This window comes from Helianthus annuus, chromosome 9 (genome assembly GCF_002127325.2).
Source record: "Helianthus annuus cultivar XRQ/B chromosome 9, HanXRQr2.0-SUNRISE, whole genome shotgun sequence".
NCBI lineage: Eukaryota > Viridiplantae > Streptophyta > Magnoliopsida > Asterales > Asteraceae > Helianthus > Helianthus annuus.
Genome location: NC_035441.2, coordinates 2311929 through 2333070, shown reverse-complemented (window position 1 = coordinate 2333070; position 21142 = coordinate 2311929). Strand labels below are relative to the sequence as shown.

The 21142-nt window shown below is 40.5% G+C and overlaps 1 long non-coding RNA gene across 1 annotated transcript; it reads right to left on the bottom strand.

The window, feature by feature from the left end:
* Positions 1-3005, bottom strand: LOC118482303. Its single transcript, XR_004868333.1, has 4 exons — positions 2642-3005; positions 2186-2538; positions 1049-1141; positions 1-49 (listed from the first exon to the last, which is right to left on the bottom strand). It is a non-coding gene; the product is annotated as an uncharacterized LOC118482303 (long non-coding RNA).
* Between the last annotated feature and the right edge of the window lie 18137 nt (positions 3006-21142).

Genomic DNA, 21142 nt, shown 5'->3' with positions numbered 1-21142 from the left:
CCCGTGGGTTCTCCTATTCCAACCGTTCCGTAGTTTTGAAAAATGCAACCTGAGAAAGAACATGCGAAAAAGTCAACATAAAGTTGAGCGAGTTCATAGTTTGTTTTAAAAAGATTTTAAACAAATCTTTTTGTTTACCGGTTTAAAAGCTGTGGAGAAAGTTTAGTAAAATCAGTTTCTTGGCATGTTATATGAAAACGGTGGGTCTAGCCCACAAGAGTATTCGTGCATTGCACGAGAGAGAATGGGCCGGGCCCAAAAGAGTATTTGTAAGCAGGACCAACAAGTCCTCTTACTTGTACATAAGTTGAAAACCTTATCAAAGTTTGTAAATACATGTATTATGAGTTTACGTCAAATGAATGTAAAAAAACATTTGAAAGTTATAGTGTTGTAAGTTGGTATGTAAAGCGTCTATGAACATGTTGATCATTAATGTTTCGCGAGGACATTAATATATGCGACGACATAGGAGGTACTCAACCCGCGTAGGCAATTTTTAGTGTCGAATCACCTCGACTGGGACACAACAGCACTCTAAGTGGTCACCCATGGACCGTGAGTGGGGCTCGCCCGTACCCATTAGATCTAACCTTTGTTCCTTGGTCCTCAAAAGGATTAATGGCACCTCAGTTACAGCCTATGCTCACATGATCTAAGAGTTCATTCCATAACTTAATCATACCTAAGTTTGACATGTATTTTCCCCCGAAAGTTGTAAACCGAAACGTTGAAAGAAAAGGGGGATATGATCTCACTGAGTTGTCTCGTTTTTCGTACGCAGGCCAACCCAGTTCCGTTGTAGTAACTAGGACATTCCAGTCACTAGTCATGAAAATCATGCACGTTTTGTAAAACCGGTATGTTTAGTATAAACCTTTCGTAAACCTTTCGAGTTCGTTGAAATTCATTTGCAACATGGTTTATAAATATGCGTTTTCGTTCATCAAAATAGTGTTTGCTTTTGCAAAAACTTGCATGTCTTTCCACCCCCGAAAACATTTATAAAAAAATGTAAAACCGTAAAAAGTGAGGGTTATGAACTCACCTTGACATTCCTGTGCAAAGCTAGCTTAACGTGATTCCGTGATGTTACTCCAAGAATGTGAACTTGCTAGCGTAGCGTGCAACTATGACATTCCTACGAAGGAATACTTATGAGTTTTCTAATAAAATAACGTAGTTAAACTACGTGTCCGAGCTCTACCGAATCGTTAACTAAACGATTCTATGAGGGTGTTCTTATTCTGACTTAGAATAACCAATCGATGGTTATTTGATCCCGTTTATAATCGGGATAAAACTAAGTCTTGGAAATGACTTAGTTTTCCGTGTGATTTAGAATATATATTTTTATGTATATAATCAAATATATATACATACTAAGTTGTGTTAGTCGTTGTGATAGAAAGCGTAGAGGGATAGCGGTAAGTCTCGTTGTGGTCTTCGAAGACGAGAGTAAATAAATATATTAATGGTGCGACAATCTATCGTTGACGTTTGTAATAAATATAAAACGTTATATTTAGTTTATGAACTTATACGAGGTATCGACGTTTGAAATAAATATAAACGATTATGTTTATTTTTTAAAAAAAAAAATATATATATTTCCGAGTTTTGGGCATTTGAAATAAATATAGATAATTATATTTATTTTATAAAAGTTTTTGAGTTTTCGTCGATCAAATAAATATAATAACTAATTATATTTATTTTATAAAGGTATTCGAGTTTCAATGTGTTTTGAAATAAATATTAACAATAGAATTTATTTTATATAAATTATCGGGTTTCGTTAACTTATAACTCGTTTTGTAAATTGTAGAACGTCGTCAAATTAAATATATATTTATATTTATTTTAAAAGAAGAACTCGAAATTCGATAAATGTCATTTTTAGATCATAAATACGAGTCGTGTTTCAGGTTTTTTTACGAAAATCGGGCAGAGTTTCCTCTGTTTTTGGACAATCCCGACAATCGAGGTGTCGATATATTTTGTCACAATTCAACAATTTATCGAACAATATATATAAAGTTTACGTCAAATATAGAAAAAACGTCAAATGTGAAACCAATTCACTAAATGTAAAACCGTTAGTCGGGTCGAGCTCGGTTCGCGTATAAATCTAAAAAAAAGTATATATCTAATAATTTGAGATTCCGCGTCGTTAAAACTTTACCGGGCTGCGTGTTGACTGCTGTTAACCGGCTGACTCCGTTGACCGGTCATTGACTGAGTTGACCAGCATTGACCAGTCAACGCGCCATGATGACTGGTGTGACTTTGTTGACCGAACAGTACCCGAACCAAAACGGATCTGAGCATGAACCGCGTAGAACAAAACATGAACCAAAACAAGTCGAGTTGAACCATAACAGTCCCGAACCTTCTCAAATACGAACCGAACCGTGACCTGAACCACCTTGACCTCTGTTGATCCGCATCCGAACCGGGTCGAACCAATCTCGCTCCCACTTACCCGAAACTCGAAGTCTGTCCGCTGACTTGCCTTGACCGAGACTCGAACCAAATCTGAACCAAAAACTTAAAAATTTGAACTGTAGTTGAGCCAAACATCAGCATTGTCGCCACCGGAATTGTCGAGAAGTAAAGAAAAAAAATAAACGGCACTTACCGGAGCAAACTCAAGAACATCGGGGCTGCTGGACTTCAACTGTGATGTTTAGCATCCACATCGTCATCAGCATCCTCAGAACCACCATCACCGCCGTCGTACTGGTGGCGCCGCCGAAACTGGTCATCGGTAACCCCTGTCGATTCATCGTCGGCCACGCCGTAACTCGCCGGAGCTCGACGCCGTTTGTCGGCTCCTTTTTTTTTTGTTCTCGTCTGGCCGCTGCTCGCCACCACCCGATGTCAAGCGGCTGACGATAATCTACACCCGAACGGAACGGAACGTCACCGGAAAAGCTCGTTGGCAAAGTGCCTTACCACCGCCATCATCTTCGTCGGAGATTCATTGTCACTCAGCATCATCATCTTCTTGAAACGTCATCATTGCCAACTACCATCCGCAACCCACCTCCTCCGCCGCTGAGACACCGCGTCGCTGCCGCCATGTGGCTTTCATTTTGCTTCAGATCTACAAGTGTGAGAGGGGGGGGGGGTCGTCTGCTGGAAACAATCCACCACCGGTTGGTTAACCGGCTTCGATCATCGGTTTTGAGCGGCGAGGAGAGAGACCGAGAGGAGGGGGTATGGCTGAGGTCGAAAGTGTTTGAGGCAGATGAATGTTACATCTTGAATGGGTTTTGAAAAGATGAAGTCTTTATGCATTTGTGTGTGTTTCTAAGTTAGCAGACAAGATGAGGGGATAAAATGAAGTAGCGGCTGATCAAATGGAGAAGTAGGGTTCTCACAAGTGTTTTATAACTAGGTTTTTCATTAGTGGGCTTGGGCCCAGGGCCCACAAGCCCACTTCCCGTGTTTTTAGTGGCCCGTTACTCCTACGAATTCGTTTTCACACCCGCTCGTCGTAAATTATCGTAAAATAAAGTTTTAGTGTCAAACGCTTAAAATTGTGTCGTATATCGTTGTTGGACGTGTATTTTTGTCGGTTGCGTTAAAATTGCGAAAGATGCTTCAGGTGTCGTTTCTGGTCCGTTTTTCGATCAGTTTTAACTGTGAGCATTAAAATTCAAAACCAAAGCTAAATATATCTAAATATTTCATTTTTTTTTTGAGTTAATACGCGTGTCTGATGCTTCGTTTCGTTGTCGATGCGTTCCTTTAGTCGCGTTTCGTTCACGTGTTCGCTTTGTGCCGTTCGAAGGCGTGATATTTTCGCGAAACCCCATTCATATGTTTAGACTATACGTATAGACTTCATATTCGTCGCCGTTGTCAGTATTTTGTACGATTTCATTTCGTTGTCGCTTAACGTTTAACAGATTTTTTTGAAAATAATCATACGCGCGCTGTAACGTCCGATAAGCGTTCCTGGGCATACCAAGAGCCTAATTAAGTTAATGTGTGCCTTAAACACGACTTATTATCACCTTAAACACTTCTTACTTGCGTAATTAGAGGCCATTAATTACCGGTTGTCACAGAAAATGCACCTCCCGTATCCAAAAATCACACTTCGAAAACTTTGCGTACAATTGCTCCCTCCTCAGGAGTTCTAAGATGAGGCGCAGATGCCGCTCATGATCTTCCTTGTTCTTTGAATAAATTAGAATGTCGTCGATAAAAACGATAACAAAGTCATCAAGGTATGGCTTGCACACGCGGTTCATGAGATCCATGAAGACCGCTGGTGCGTTGGTCAACCCGAATGGCATAACCAAGAATTCGTAGTGACCATATCGCGTCCGAAACGCTGTTTTGGGAACGTCTTCTTCTCTAACTCGCACCTGATGATATCCCGAATTTAAGTCGATTTTCGAATAGAAACTTGACCCCTGCAGCTGGTCGAACAGGTCGTCAATACGAGGCAAAGGATAACGGTTTTTAATCGTCACCTTATTGAGCTCACGATAATCTACACACATCCGGAAAGACCCATCCTTCTTCTTCACAAACAGAACTGGGGCTCCCCAAGGGGAAGAGCTAGGTCGGATGAAACCCCTATCCAATAGCTCTTGAAGTTGGTTTGACAATTCCTGCAACTCCCCTGGCGCAAGACGGTATGGCGCACGAGCAACCGGGGCTGCCGCTGGGGCGAGGTCGATCTGGAATTCCACCTGACGATGTGGAGGTAACCCAGGAAGTTCTTCAGGAAATACGTCAGGATATTCACGAACAACTGGAAGATCCTCAATCTTCCTTTCGTCAGACGGTGAATCAGTGACAAGAGCTAAAATAGCAGGATAGCCCTTACGCAAATACTTCTGAGCCTTCATTGCCGAAACAATACTAACTGGGGTCCCACTGCGATGACCCTGAACTGATAAAAATTCCCCACTAGGAAGGGGAACACGTATGATCTTCTCTTTACAGAGAATCTCCGCTTGATACTTGGACAACCAGTCCATTCCAACGATCACGTCGAAGCTTCCAAGAGTAATAGGTATTAAGTCAATGTCGAATACTTGACCCAGAAGATCGATTTTACACCCAAATAGAACATGTGTAGCTTCGATTGTTTTACCATTTGCGATTTCTACTATGTGTTTCATTACGAGCAGTGTAGGACTTAACCCTAACTGAGAACTAAATTCCAAAGACACGTAACTCCAGTCGGCACCAGAATCAAATAAAATAGAAGCAATAACACCGTTCACTGAAAACGTACCAGTAACCACGTTGCCGTCGTTCCGCGCTTCACCAGCACCCAACACAAACCCGCGCCCACGCGCGACATTACCCGCATTGTTCCCCGCATTGTTGTTCCCATTACTACCCCCTGTGTTCTGCTTCAGCTGAGGGCAGTCTCGCTTGAAGTGCCCCTCGGCCCCACACTGATAACACCCTCTCTGAGTACCCTGATTTTGTTGAGATTGTTGCCTACCCATCTGCTGTGACGGCTGCTGCTGAGCTGGAAAAGTGGCCCTACAATCCCTAGCCATATGCCCTGGTCGATTACATCGATGACAAACCCGAGCACACTGTCCCTTGTGATGATAGTTGCACTTGCTGCACAAGGGTAGCTTCCCCGCATATGATCCCTGCCCTGATTTGTTACTCGAGTTCGGATTCACTGATGCTGTCTGACTGGAACTGCGGGTGCTGCCAGTATCCGTCTTCTTCTGAGGCTGTGCAGAGTTGGCCCCCTTGTCCGTATCGTTCCACTTACGTTTGCTATCAGCAGCAGATGCAGTGGAAGTAGTGGTAGCTGTGTTAGTGCTAGAAATACGAGGTGGCAATGAGTCGCTCTCCACCTCCTGGTCAACGATTTTATGTGCCAATCTAACAATCTGAGTTAGGTTATTGAGGTTCGCTGCTGTAACTAAACCCTTCACCCGTGGAGGTAACCCCTTAATAAACAACTCGATTCTTCGGGACATGGGTCGGGACAAGTTCGGACACAAATCAGCTAACTCATACGACCGCTTCACATACGCCTCGATTTCAGACCCCACCATTGTCAGATGATAGTACTCATTCTCTAACTTCTGTATTTCATCTCGAGGACAGTATTCCTCTCTCATCAGTTCTTTAAAATCATCCCACGTAGTGGCGTTCGCCGCCTCAATACCTAGCAGTTGGACCTGGGCATTCCACCAGGTCAAGGCACCATCCTGAAGCGTGCCTGCTGCAAACTTTACTCTATCCCCAACTGGGCAGTTACATATCGCAAACACTGACTCCGCCTTTTCGAACCAGCGTATAAGTCCCACAGCCCCTTCAGTGCCACTGAAGGTCTGTGGCTTGCAATCCATGAAAGTTTTAAATGTGCAAACCGGTGGGTGAGGCTGGTTTTGTGGCGCCGGCTGACCTATTAACGAGAGAAAATATACCAACAAGTGAGACTCAAGTTTACGATTCAAAGGAAAGGAATGTCTAGTACATGTCATACCAGCCTGATAAGCTGCTAGGGCTGCAGCCACCTGGGCGTTGAGTAATGCTTCTAGCTCAGCTTGGGTCATATGGATTTCGCCACGCCCACCACCGCGGCCTCCATTACGTCCACCCCGACGACCTCCACCACGTCCGTTCATGATTCTATAGGTATGGGAAGAAGGAACGAATTAACAGATCATTTCAGGCGGATGTCAAGTATTGCTATAGTATTCACAGTTTTCGAAGTTCTAATACAAGATTGACTATCAACGTGGGATTCCTTTTCACACTAGTCGAGATTTACTGGGACTCACATGCACCCCACGTTGTTATTATGTGTGCACCCATAATAATAACCCGACTTGCATGCTTATCTCGGTTCCTCCCTACTCATGTTAAAAGGTTTCCCCAAATTCATGCAGTACGACCGACGACATCACAACATAGAGCATGTAAGTTCAAGTAGAGTCCTACTCTTAAAACACGTAGCATGAACAGATAGCATAGTAATTCGTATTGTAATATCAAGTGTGCGTTCAGGTGTGATACTAATCATGAGCATGTGCTAACTATGTTATGCAATAGTAAACAAGAGACGAACCTTGCTGCCTGGAGCTGAGTGTCATGGTCAATGTCGTATCAGTTCAGTTATAGTCTGGTTTTATAAATCATTTTTAAAACCAAATTCACTATAACCAGTGGCTCTGATACCAAACTGTCACACCCCCAATTTTACCACCGAGGGAGTGTCCCTGTTAGGCGTGTGACGACTAGCAATGAGCCACCAATTACATTGAATCATAAGTTTGCAATAAAGTTTCATCATTTAATAATACTGAAATCCCAAACATAAGTTGTCCAAAAAAAAACATAAATTCAGCGCAAGCATTAACGTATCCAAAGTATATGTTTCACACAACCAAAGTAGATAAATGTCTATTGAATAACTCAACGATGTAACCATGACCACTCGCGCCCTCCAGCCAGCAAGTTCCTGCATTCCAAGTACCTAAGGACCTGCGAGCATGTAACACGTGTATCAGACAAAGCTGGCGAGTTCACAGTTTTAGAAAACGTTTGTTACCCGTTGTATATAAAACAGTTCAATAACCAATGCAAGTAATATTGTTAATATCTCATTTCCGAACAATGACGGCTCCTGAAATACACGACTGCCCTTCCCACGTACTCCTATCTAGTACTGGGCCAGACTGGGTCATTAGTTCACCTCCGTCCTCTACAGGCACGGGGTGAGGGTGCCAAACCTAAGTAGCGCTACTAACTAATACCCGATGAGGGACTTACAAAAGATGATAGGTGAGAATATTAACCAATATACCCGTTTTTACCCAAAGACTTATCCCCCCCATGGGATACCCATTGACTGTACCCAACCACTGGGACGCATGCTCGAATGTAGTGAACTCACCTTGGTTTTGCCCGGTAAGATTATTTACTCGTTTAACTGTTTGATCAACCGCGCCCTAAAAGGGTTTCCGATACAGTTAGTTACGACTAATTTACGTACTCATAATTTACATCAAACATGTATATTGTTCTCACTACGCGCACATATAAACCAACTCACAACAGTAAGCATGTTATACACATGTAACCACATTCTACTAATCCACTCTTTCAACCAACTATTAAACATGTAAAGCTTGGATAACAAAGCATGTAATTATCACAGTTATGATCGCAACAACCATTCATGGGTCGCCCACTTGTATCAACTGCAAATACTGCCTTGGCATTACTTCTCGGTTATGCTACACGACTCCAACCCATGTACCCGGCCCATTAAACGTTCCATACTACAGCTGGCCGACCAGTGGCCCATGTATTATCGGTGACCCACGTAACCCAACCAGCCCAACCCATTCCATTCGGTCATAGCGTGTGTGGGTGATCCATGTATTCTCTTAAAGTTGATAGTGACTAATATTTCAAGACAATTAATAATAGTCAAGTCCCCTTTTTGTCACATATATCATCCATCATATTAAATGAAGACCTGACATTACTATGACCTAGGGATTCTTTCACACTTCTCAATACCCACCATTTTATTAAACAACATGGGTCCTCTTTGATAGTAAATAGGCAGTACATGTGATGGTTTGGAATTTGTGATTCTAGTCTACTCATGTCATGCATGCACAGTCATTATCCGATCTCATATGAGCAAACATACTAGTCAAATCATCACATCATACTTAACACACATATTCAACATTAATATATATATATATACTAATCGGTCATCACATGATTGTACGTTCCACCCATATTGCAAGCAAGTACCTACAGTGATTATATATATGTACTATTGACCTCATGCCATTTATAAGCAATGCACACAGTGGTTTCTTGGGAATATTACATCATGCGGCTACTGTATATATAAATTACCTGCGGCATAATTCACACATAACATCATAGCAATCTTTTATAACCTGTGTAATGGATGTCATGTGTGTAAATAGTGTACAGTGGTCATCGTCAGGTACACATAGTCACTTCGTTTTTATCATGCGCACAAGTATGGATACATATTAACAATTAACTATTTAATATATCACAAAACACAAAACACTAACCACAATCTCTGATTCGATGATTAGAAGACTGCTTCGAAGAGAAGTCCACTGCCGCACGCAAATATGAGAAGGGGTAGGGTTTGATCAGTTTATGAGGTTCTTGCTAAACCTTATGCTACCACCATAATATATTTAGGATACATGACCCAAACTTAAACCCTACCCAGCCCATACGTTCCAGTGACCTTCGGCCCATTTGTAACAAATCACAAATACCCTACCTACTTACACCAAGTACTATTCTACCATATAAAAAAAAGATTTTATTTTATATTAATCCTAACACGTTCAGTATCAAAAAGAATGAATAGTGGAAGGTTTGGATCACAGGATTTAAATAACACTAACCTCTAGAGTTCGGGTTGTCACAGCAAGGGTGGAAAATGAACATCATCCAAAGGTGGAACTGAGTTTTCACCATTTTTAACAACTTGTCGCTCCTCTGATTTGTGGAATCAGATTCATCGCCTGTTTTTTACATTAAACTTCTTAACAACCCACATTTGGTTGTCATGATTAGCTCTCTTTTTGTAAAAACTTGTCTGAGAACACTCACCAACTTCATATGTAGAGTTTTTATACACTTTAAACTTTTCAGTTGGTGTTTCAGTTTTATCAACAACTATTCCTTTAAGTATTTTAGAAACTTCCTGTTTTGTTTTTGTTGCTTGTAGACAGTTCCATGCAATGTGACCAGCTTCATTGCATCTAAAACGGATTCTGGTTTCTTTCTTCTGATAAGCTCCATTCTTCAATATCTCTTTCTTCTTAGCAAGAAATTCCCTGTTTGATTGCTTCCAGAATGAGCTCTTAGATTCCTCTTCACAGCTTGTTCCTGAAACAAATTTTGTGTATATTTTAGAAATTTTATCATTTTTATGATTTTTAGGTGGAATAAAACCTAAACCTTTCTTTTTGAAATTACCGTTATGGTTTGGTTTCTTTTGAAAAACAGAACCAGAACTGTAACATTTTTTCTTGTTTAATCGTTGTTGTACTCTTGAAGTGTACTTTTTAGGTTTTTCAGTAGGATTTAAATCTTTTATTTCAGAAATATTAATTTCAGTCATTTTGAAAACCTTTTTGATCTTTTCAATTTGAACACTACTTATTGGAAATTCTTTATGAGAATATAATTTATCCGAATCATTCAAAGTATATGCAACTTCAAATGTTTCATCCTTCAAATTAGATTTTGATAAAAGAAATTCTTTACTGTACACCCGTTTAACCGACTTTTTTGCATTCTTGACCAACGAACTCGAACTTTTGACAGACGAATTTGAACTCCCAGACTCGGACTTTGACTCTGACTCCTCATCTTTATCCAACACCTGAGCAACCACCTTTTTTTATTAACTTGGACTCATGATCAGTGTCAGATGATGTAAAAATGACGTCAATGTTTTCTGGTAAATCATTGGTTATATCGGACTTTAGCTTTATATTGACTGCTTTTTCGACTTGCTCCTCATTTGGTTTTATGGGAGAATACCCTTCCCAGATCGGAGGCAGACACTTGTTATAACTAACACTCTGTTTCTTACAAGTATCCTTCTTCTTTGGCTTCTTATCCTCTTGAAATGCTTCAAAACCTACGACAGTTGGATAGATTCGATCAATCGAATAATCAGAACTAGAATTACATTGCAGTAAACGTCTTGCTTTACCTTGGCACATTCCTCAATGTAATGATTTATGGCTTTTTGCTTCAACATCATCAGGGCATTCATCATGGTCAATGCGTCTTCTCTTTCAGAATTTGTCTTTTGAAGACCAGTTACTGTTCTATTTAGCACATCATATGACTCTTTCTCATAATTGAGATTGAAAAGTAGTTGTTCTTTTATCTTGTCAAATTCACACAATTTCTCATCCTTTTCTTCACATTTCTTGCAAGATTCCAAACATTTTTCACATGGCTTGATAACCTCAACAATCTTTTCAACTTCGATGATTTTTTACACTTCCGCCACCTTCTCAACTTCAACCATCTTCTTAGAAACTTTGACTTCATAACTTTGATCACAATTCTTTGCTTGAGAAACTTTCTGACATCTTATCTTTTTCTATTCTCTAGCTGCTTGTCTCTCCTTCAGCTTCTCCAAGCGATCAGGAAAATAAAATTGAAAACTTTCAGGAGATAGATGAGTTTTTGCAACATTAATATGTCTTTCTTCCTCTTCATCACCACTGTCATCAGTTGGTGATTGATCAAACACTATTGTGTTTTCTGAACTGTCATCTGATAAACTAGAATCTCATGGTGATTGATCAAAAACTGTTGTTCTTTCTGAACATTCATCTGATGAAACTAATTCTTCTTCTTGACTTGTATCATTACTATCAAACACTTTCATCCATTTGGTCAGCAAATCAGTTTCTTTAACAATTTGAGCGATAAGTGCTACTGTTTTTGAATCAGATGGAATGTATTTATCCAAGCTAAAACATTCCGCTACCTTTTCAATATCTTGATCAATGATACCATAATAAGCTTTCTTATTTGCATCTTCAATCATTCTAGCATGAGCAGTTTGGGGTTCCTTTTGTTGATTCTGTTGATGAGCAACTTGTTGATATATGGCTTTTTGCTCCACTTGCCTCTTGATTTTTGCATTATCTTTTAAAATGCCCCTTCTCCCTGCATCGAAAACAAGTAACTTTAGATTTATCAAAACTCAAAGTAGAGACATTTGCATCCAGAAAATCATTTCTTCCAGTAATCATCTTGAATTTTTCAGCTCTTCTCAAGACACTAGCTAAGTACCACTTGATATCCATGAGCTCCATCTCTTCAGCATTGTCTTGATCGTAATCCTCTTTTGTCAGCATAGGATTTCCGATCCTTCCAGCAACCAATCCCTCATATGATTATAGCCCGATAGTAAGTAACGTCATGTGATCTTTAGCAACTTCTTCAGAAAAGCTTTGACCACTCGAAAGATTCAATGCAATGTTGCATTCACATACCCATTTCCATTCTTTAATCCTTGAGACTGATAGCTTGAAGCTGAAACATTTGGATTAACACTTGAGTATGAAGAAAATCCACTGCTACTGTTTGGACTTTGATTGTTTGATACTGATGTGTTTTCTACACTGAAAGCAGTTTGAATTTTTAGACTAGCTTGAAACTCCTGACCATTCCCTTTGAAGTACATCTTAACATCTTGTTGTGCACTTGGATTGCTCATTCTAGCTATCTTCTGTTGCTCTAGGTCTTGTCCTTCAATCTTTTCGATGAACTAAGAAATTGTCAAGCCATCATATTCTCCAGTGTTCTTTAAGATCATCAAAAAAGTACCCCATTCTCTTTGAGGTAATGCGTCAGCCAATTTGGTGACCCATTCTTCTCGCTCTTTAACAATCCCTAACAATGACATAGATCTCACTAGGTGACAATATCTTTCAATTAGCTTCTTTGACGATTCACCCGGAAAACTTGTAAACAAATGGAACTCTTTCTTTAGCAATGCTTTCTTGCTCTTGATCATCTTTTCACTACCTTCAAAGTTGACTTTAAGTGCATCCTAGATCAATCGTGAAGTACCATCATGCTGAAGTAATATAAAGATATCTTCTTTTATAGCTTGTTGAAGCAAACTAATCATCATTTTTTCAGCTTTATACATATCTCGTTCTTTGTCTATTAGTTCAGAAATTGTTTTAACAACTTGAAGATCTGTACGGGGTTTCACATACTTTTTCTTAATACACTCCCATGATCTCAAATGATTCGCTTGAACCCAATTCCCAAATCTATCTTTCCATCCATAATACACCTCAATGCCCATATTGTGACACCTGTGCCTCCGTGACCATCAAACAAATACCAAATCAATGAAATATTGTGTTTCATAGTTGGGATTTGTAAAAATATGTGTATCATTTGCACATATCAACTCTTTTTCGATTTCGGGCTTTAAATCGCTTTCTAGAATGTTATACGCGATCTGATGCGTAAATATAACCAGTTTAATACAGAAAACACTCCGGAACAGTGATATAGGCGTAACATACCTTAATAACCTTTATATAACTTAGAAATAAGTTTTGGATGGTTTGGTATGCCGAAATCAAGTTTATTCGCCTACAGGGACTAAATTAGGCAAACTGTGAAAGTAAGTCAATTTGTACTGTAACAGACCCTTCGAAACATGATCATAAGTTAAACACACCCTAAATATCCTGTACATAGCTTAGAAATAGGCTCTAAGGGGTTCGGTGTGCTAAAATAAACTTTATGCTCATTCAGGGACTAAAAGCGTCAAAAAGTGCATAAGTTTGCATTTTCACGCATATCTTACATTCTGAATACATCGGGACATCCAAAAACTTTATGTAATCATTAAAATATTTAATTTAAGTGATTGGCATGATAAAGTTCCATTCGTCGCGTAATTTGGATCGTTTTTCGCATTTGTCTTAGTTTCATCGCAATTAACCAAACAACGCAACCGTACGACCAAACGAACTGACATCCGTGATAGTTTTGAGCATGTTTCATGTCCCCTATTTTTAGAGCTTTGAATGGGATTAACGGGGCTTAAACGTGTCAAAAATGCATCAAAAACCATGTTTTGCACATTCAGGGACCAAAATTGACAACCTGCCAAAGTTATCTTAGGAAGGGACCAAAATGAAAAATTTAAATTCCAGCTTGTTCCAGATGTTCCCCTCTTTTTCACATGGTTTTAATGAAACTAGGGGCTCCCATGGTTTCACAAAACCAAGGGCACATGTGTACGGATGAGATCGAATCTCATTTTACGATGAACGATCTTAACGGTTGTGCAAAAACTATAAATACCCATCTTACACATTTGCATTCTTCACACCTTGATCTAATTGCTCTATAAGTTGAGGTGTTATCACTTCATACCTGAGAATAATCGGGTCAAACTTCCGTTCTTGGACCTTTTGTAAGTCCTCTTTCGTTCTTTTCGCGTGGAAGTCAAACTGTGTTTGACTTTCTGATTTGACCAGTTTATGGTCAACATCAAGTTCGTTTGAACTTCATAACGTGAGCGTAATCACTATGGTTTTAGTCTCTTGTGACTATACCTACTGATTACCACGTTATCTAGGCCTACTTTTAGGTATCAAAACCGTTTGTTTTGATACCAAACCTGTTTTCAAACATCTTTAAGCATGTTTTAACATGTTTAGCTCGTCACTTTTAGATTTGTGCTTATATAGGGTCGTAAGGAAAGCGATCTAAACAATCGCTTATACTTTCGAACACGACCCGTTTGGTCGATCATTAGGATCCGACCAAACACATTAGGTGACCATAGTTGTATAGGGAATAACCTTCCGAGGTTATACCTTATGGTCACGGCGTTTAGTTAGTTGTATGATAGGTAGTATATATGCCTTAGGAAAATTACCAAAATGCCCTTTTTGCGCCAAAGTTCATTTTAAACATATGTAACATAATTTTTGACATCTAAACTAATTAGGCAATATTATTAGACATGTTAAGGCATATGTTACTTATCATAGGACTAGTTAGGCTGTCCGAACGCGTTTTATGCGAACGGCGCGTTAAAGTAGCGTTAGCTACCTAAACGGGTCATAATAGGTCATAAGCACTTAGGTTAGGTGTTGGTGCATTACGTCTATTGACTTCGTCTTTATCATGTAATAGAATAGGATAGGTTAGAATAACCAATGCACGAGGTTCGAGAATCGAAGTTTAGTGGTTAAGCAGGAGATTTCGCTCATATGGACACTATCCATAAAAGCGAAATCATAAGCTATTGATTTCGCTCATAAGGCATGTCCATATAAGCGAAACCACCACTTCTATATAAGGTGCACTTGTTGTTTCATTTGGCACGGATCCAGAACTTGTAATGAAGTGCTGCCAGATTGCTCTCAGGTTGTAATCAGTGTTATATCATTACAAGAGGCATTATAATTAGTTTTAGTGTCCATTTCATTGATTCCGCCTTTGAATCTGGTTCACAACTCTTTTGCTTGACTCATTCGGGTTCAACAACGATCCTACAAGTGGTATCAGAGCTCAGGAGGAAGAGTTTAGCTCAATTGGATCTGTTTTCTGTATTCTACACCTTCTTTTTCGATCTAAACAAGTTTCCATGGTTAAAATCGCCCAAGTTTTTCACAGAATATGTATTAGTGGATATTAACAAAGCCTTGAAAGTTCCAGGACAAAATTCGAACTAAAAATGACCAAAATTGATATCCGAGTTGATTTCGCTTATTCGGACAACATCTGATTTCGCTTTTAGGCTCATCTAATTTCGCTCCAATGAACAAGAATATGTGTGATTTCGCTCATGTGTCAGTGTAATTTCGCTCATATGGTCACTCAGAATCCTGATTTCGCTTTTATGACACAAAGAAATACTGATTTCACTCATTTGATCATTCTGATTTCGCTCTTGTTAACAAATTCTAAGGGATTTCGCTTATTTGTCATAAACCGATTTCGCTTATCTGGTCATCACCTGATTTCGCTTTTTCAGACATTTGGGATTTCGCTTTTAGGGACATACAGTGTCTAATTTAGCTTATAGAGACATATAGCTGATTTCGCTTGTCAGTCAAAAGCTGATTTCACCCGAGTGTCATATTTCGCTCGAAAGTGAACATTTGCGCGTCAAGATCATTCCACGACAATCAAGTGTTGGTTTATTACAGGTTATTAGATATTGTTTAAACTGATTGAACTTGTTTGTTTGTTCTCAGGTTATTCAAGAATTTCAAGTCATGGCTGAGTCTGATCATGATAGATGGTGGAGAAGAGATAGTGCGAGATGGGAGATTAGAAAGTTAAATGAACCATTTGAGGAAGCACGGAGAGCGAAAAGATGGAATGCAGAACTAGAGTGTTACATGGACCCACAGGGTAATCAAGTGGTTGATCCGTCAAAAGTGGATTTTGATTTTGTAACCAATTTGTTTCCAAGAGAGGCTACTTTCAACACTAGAAGGCTTTTTGATAAAAGCTATTTGCCGAATTTGATGATCAAGTTAAAAGAAGTTTTTGAAGCAAGTCTACCAAAGGTAGTGGAAATGAAAAAGAGGAAAGAAGAAAAGTTGAAAAAGTTGGTAGAAGAGGTGAAAAGTTTGGCAAAAAATGATGTTGAAGTAGAACAGAAGATGGAAGAAGCAGAAAAGAAAGGAAAAGATTTGAAAGGTGAGACAAAAGAATCATCGGTGCCGAAAGAAGCTGAGATAAATGATTTTTCTAAATTGTTGATTGATGAAAATGTTGATAAAATTGAAAACAAGTGCAAGAATTGCATAAAAGTATGCAAAGCTTGTATTGAAAAAGAAGAAATAAAAGCAAAAGAAAATGAAGGAAACAAATTTGAAAATGTTTTCAAAATGAAATGTAAAGAAATGATTGAAATAGAAGAAATTTTGAAATTAAAAATTGAGAAACTAACACAGAAGTGTCAAGGTCTTGAAAAGGATAATGAGGTTTATCGACAACTGTGTTCAGCAAAATGTGTCGATTGTGGTGAAAAAGAAATTAAGTTTCTAGATTTACAGAAACAGTATGATTCTTTAAAATGGTCGAGTCAAAGAGTACAAGTAGCATATGATACTTTGAAGAGACAAGTCAAAAGTTTTGATCAAAGACTATCTGAACGTTAACAACCAAAGAAATGTATGAGAGACAGTTTAAAGAAAAGCAACTTGAATTAAACAAGTATGTTGATGAAGTTGCTAATCTCAAACATGTTTTGGCTGAAAAAGAAAAGGTTGTTACCAAACTTCAAAGTTATCATAACTCTTCGTACATTCTCGAACGCATTTTCAACATCACACCAGATGACAAATGTCACACCCCCAAAATCCACCCGCGGAATACCACCGCTTGGGAGCGTGACTGACCAGGATCAAGCCATCAATCATATCAAACATAGCATTTAATATAAAAGTAATTAACGTAAGTCTCCATGACATGATTGATGTTTCAAAACCAAATACTGTTTTAAGTAGCGGAAGCATAGTAAAGTAAATCCAAATAGTTTTACGAGTTATGAGTTCAACATCATTACGATCCATCTGCCCACAACGACCTGCTCTTCCCTGTGCAAGCTCCAAGTATACCTAAGGTCCTGCAAGGCATGCAGCAAATAATCAACAAACTAGTTGAGCGAGTTCACAGAAAGTAAGTTCATAGTGTAATGCATAAGTATAGCTAGTGGGGGCTTCCCATACTAGTGTGTAATAAAGGTGGGGGCTTCCCATGTTCATCCTGGTTAATGAGGGCTTCTCATTAACGGTACTTACTAGACTAACATCCGACCATGTGTTCTTCTTTACCGAGAACAGGAATACGTACAGGGTCACGTAGGCTTTACGTGACGTGCCCTTCCCCGAGGACAGTGGTACGCGTGGGGGCTACGTAGGCTTTACGCAGCGTGGCCTTCCGACCTGGAAGCCAGTAGATGGTATTGGGTTACGTAGGCTTTACGTAACGTGTCCTCCCGACCCGGGAGACATATGGCAAATATACTGGGTTACGTAGGCTTTACGTAACGTGTCCTGACTAACCTGAGGACGATGGTCTATAGTCTGGTATATGCGTAAGTACGAGTAACTCCTTTTACAATAACATATCCAACCCAATTCCCAACCCGGGAATCCCATGCCTTGGCTGTGTGAACTCACCTTGGTTTGCTCGGCAGATACACAGAGAGTACAAGTAGCAAGTAAATGGTCACTCACGTCCTACCATGGTTATTATACGAGTCAGGTTCGTGTATAGCACGTATATAGTAATCACGTATAGTCATGGCAAACATGTACGCACGTAAGCAGATAAGACATAGCATGCGTGATCCAATTATCCAAGTCCAACAATACCCGGCCCAAAGACATAAGCAGCCCAATAACAAAACAGTCCAGATTCTCAATCGGCCCAAATAGCAAACACATTCAAGTCCATTAATAAACAGCCCATAAATCAAATCATTTGGGCTCAATAGATTGGGCCCGTGACAGTGAAGGCCCAACAGTGTGCGTGTAAACGATGGTCTCGAGTCGCAACGGAGATCTCGAGTCGCAACCGGAGATTACGAGTCGCAACAGCTGGTTGCGAGTCGCAACGGTGATCTCGGTTCATCATGGCCTGGTTACGACTGATCATGTGCTGGTTACGAGTCGCAACGGGACTCGCAACCGTAGTCTCGACTTGTGCTGGCTTGGTTACGAGTGGGATTCTGACTCGCAACTATGGTCCCGACTCGCAACCAGGTGTCGAAACCGCGTATGTAACTGATTTCCATAATTCCTGCATTGACTTATCCGTGATTCTAGCAAACATCTAAGGCAGTTTCGAAATCAGATCAATCACAGAAATTCATCAACAGTTAATTCAGATTTCATGCATATCCATAACAATTCAAGAACATCAAACCGGCAATTTAATTAGTAATCATGCATATGAACAATAGTAACATTCATAACAATACATACATTCTAACATGGATCCCGATTACCAACTCTACCCGATCAAACAATGTCTAACAGCCGATTACTAACTACTCGGTGCTTATATCCAAAACGTCAATTATTGTGATCATGTTTAGCATACATGAGTCGATTAACAAAACTAAATCAATTATCATCCCAATCAATACATTAACAAGAATTCTCGGTTAAGCAACACCAACATACAAAACCATACGATAACCATTTAACAAGCAATCTAATTATCAAGCACTAACCGGTTGGATTGAAGGTAGAGGATCGATTCACTTCACAAGTTTCAAAGTGTGTGTGCGTGTCGTCGGGTTCCAAGCAAGCCGAGGGAGAGAGAGACGAGATAGAGGAGCTAGGGTTAGGTGTGTGTGTTTGTGATTTGCAAAAGTGGTGAAACAAGCCCCTTGTTCCGGTTTTGTGTTGCGAATGGGGAGTGGGCCGAGCCCACTCGGTTGTCTAATGGACCCGAGAACAAGGAGTGGCCCCAAGGGCTTTGTGTGGCCGGTTCACATACATACGACATACATACACACATAATGCATATAACATAACATATATCATGAAATCAATTAATCATTCGGGTTTATAAAATCACATATCGTGCACAAACGTTACATCAAGCAAGCCTAAAGTTCGAGTTGTCACATTATCCCCAACTAATTGGAAATTTCGTCCCGAAATTTGGTATGCACTCACTGAGGAAGCTAGGTAAACTGTACTGTTCACTGGTTTTCCTGGGGTGTCACATCCTCCCCCCGTTGATCTGGAATTTCGTCCCGAAATTCCGAAGTAGTAGCTTCAGCCTCAGTAGTGGTTGCCTGGTTCCCGAATAACTGGGGGTACTTTTCTGTCATCCTGTCTTCGCGTTCCCAGGTGTACTCTGGACCACGTTTGGAGTTCCAACGAACTCGAACAAGAGGGATTCTCTTGTGTTTGAGGACCTTCACATCCCGGTCCGTGATTTCAACTGGTTCCTCGACGAACTGCAACCGCTCGTCGATAGTGAGTTCCTTAAAAGGAATGATGAGGTTTTCATCTGATAATCACTTCTTTAAGTTCGACACGTGAAAAACATTGTCAACTGCCCCGAGTTCAGCTGGTAGTTTCAACTTGTAGGCTACTTTGCCAATCTTTTCTATGATTTCGAATGGTCCGACGTATCGCGGATTCAGTTTGCCCCGTTTGCCAAAACGAACCACACCCTTCCAGGGTGAGACTTTCAATAAAACCCGGTCCCCGACCTCAAATTCCAATGGCTTTCTACGCTTATCCGCGTAGGCTTTCTGACGGTCTCATGCTGCCGCCATGCGTTGTCGTATCTGTGCAATCTTTTCTGTGGCGTCCACTACAATCTCTGGACCCGTAATCTGACTATCTCCCACCTCTGCCCAACAGAGAGGTGACCGGCATTTACGCCCGTACAATGCCTCGAATGGAGCGGCTTGAATGCTGGTGTGATAACTGTTATTGTAAGAAAACTCCACCAAAGGGAGGTGCTTTTCCCAGCCGTTGCCGAAATCGATGACGCATGCCCGAAGCATGTCTTCAAGAGTTTGAATCGTACGCTCAGACTGTCCATCCGTCTGAGGGTGGTATGCTGTGCTCATGTCTAGTCGTGAGCCAAAGGATTTATGCATTGCTTGCCAAAGTTCTGACGTGAATCGTGCGTCGCGATCCGAAATGATAGACGTGGGCACCCCGTGCCTCGAGACAACTTCTTTAAGATAGACGTCTGCAAGTGTGGAGAACTTGTCCGTTTCCTTAATCGGCAGGAAGTGTGCAGACTTAGTGAGTCGATCAACTATGACCCATATCGTATCGTTCCCACGCTGGGATCTAGGTAGGCCTGTAACGAAATCCATGGAAATTTCTTCCCATTTCCACTGAGGTATCTTAGGCTGCTGAAGTAGACCAGCTGGTTTCTGATATTCGACCTTGACTCTTGCACATGTCAAGCATTTTCCAACATACGTAGCAATGTGGGCCTTCATACTAGGCCACCAATAGGTAGTGCTGATATCGTGGTACATTTTATCCGACCCTGGATGTACCGAATAGCGAGACTTGTGTGCTTCATCCATCACAAGTTCGCGTAAACCGCCATAAAGAGGGACCCAAATCCGGCCCGTTACATAATAGGCGCCGTCTGCCTTCTGTTCCATCTGTTGTCGTGAGCCGCGTAAGGCTTCAGCCTTGACGTTTTCGGGCTTCAATGCTTCTACCTGAGCATTTCGTATCCGTGCAGGAAGACTAGACTGAATCGTAAGCTGTAGTGCTCGCACGCGCTTCGGTAAAGTGTCCTTTCGACTAAGGGCATCAGCCACCACATTGGCTTTGCCTGGATGATACTTGATAGCGCATTCATAATCGTTTAGTAATTCGACCCATCGCCGTTGACGCATGTTCAAATCCTTCTGCTTAAGGATATGCTCGAGACTCCTGTGATCGGTGTAAATCGTGCACCTGGTACCGTACAGGTAGTGTCGCCATATCTTAAGCGCGAAAACAACAGCTCCCAGCTCTAAATCGTGCGTCGTGTAGTTGCGTTCATGAATCTTGAGTTGACGAGAGGCGTAAGCGATAACCTTGTCGCGCTG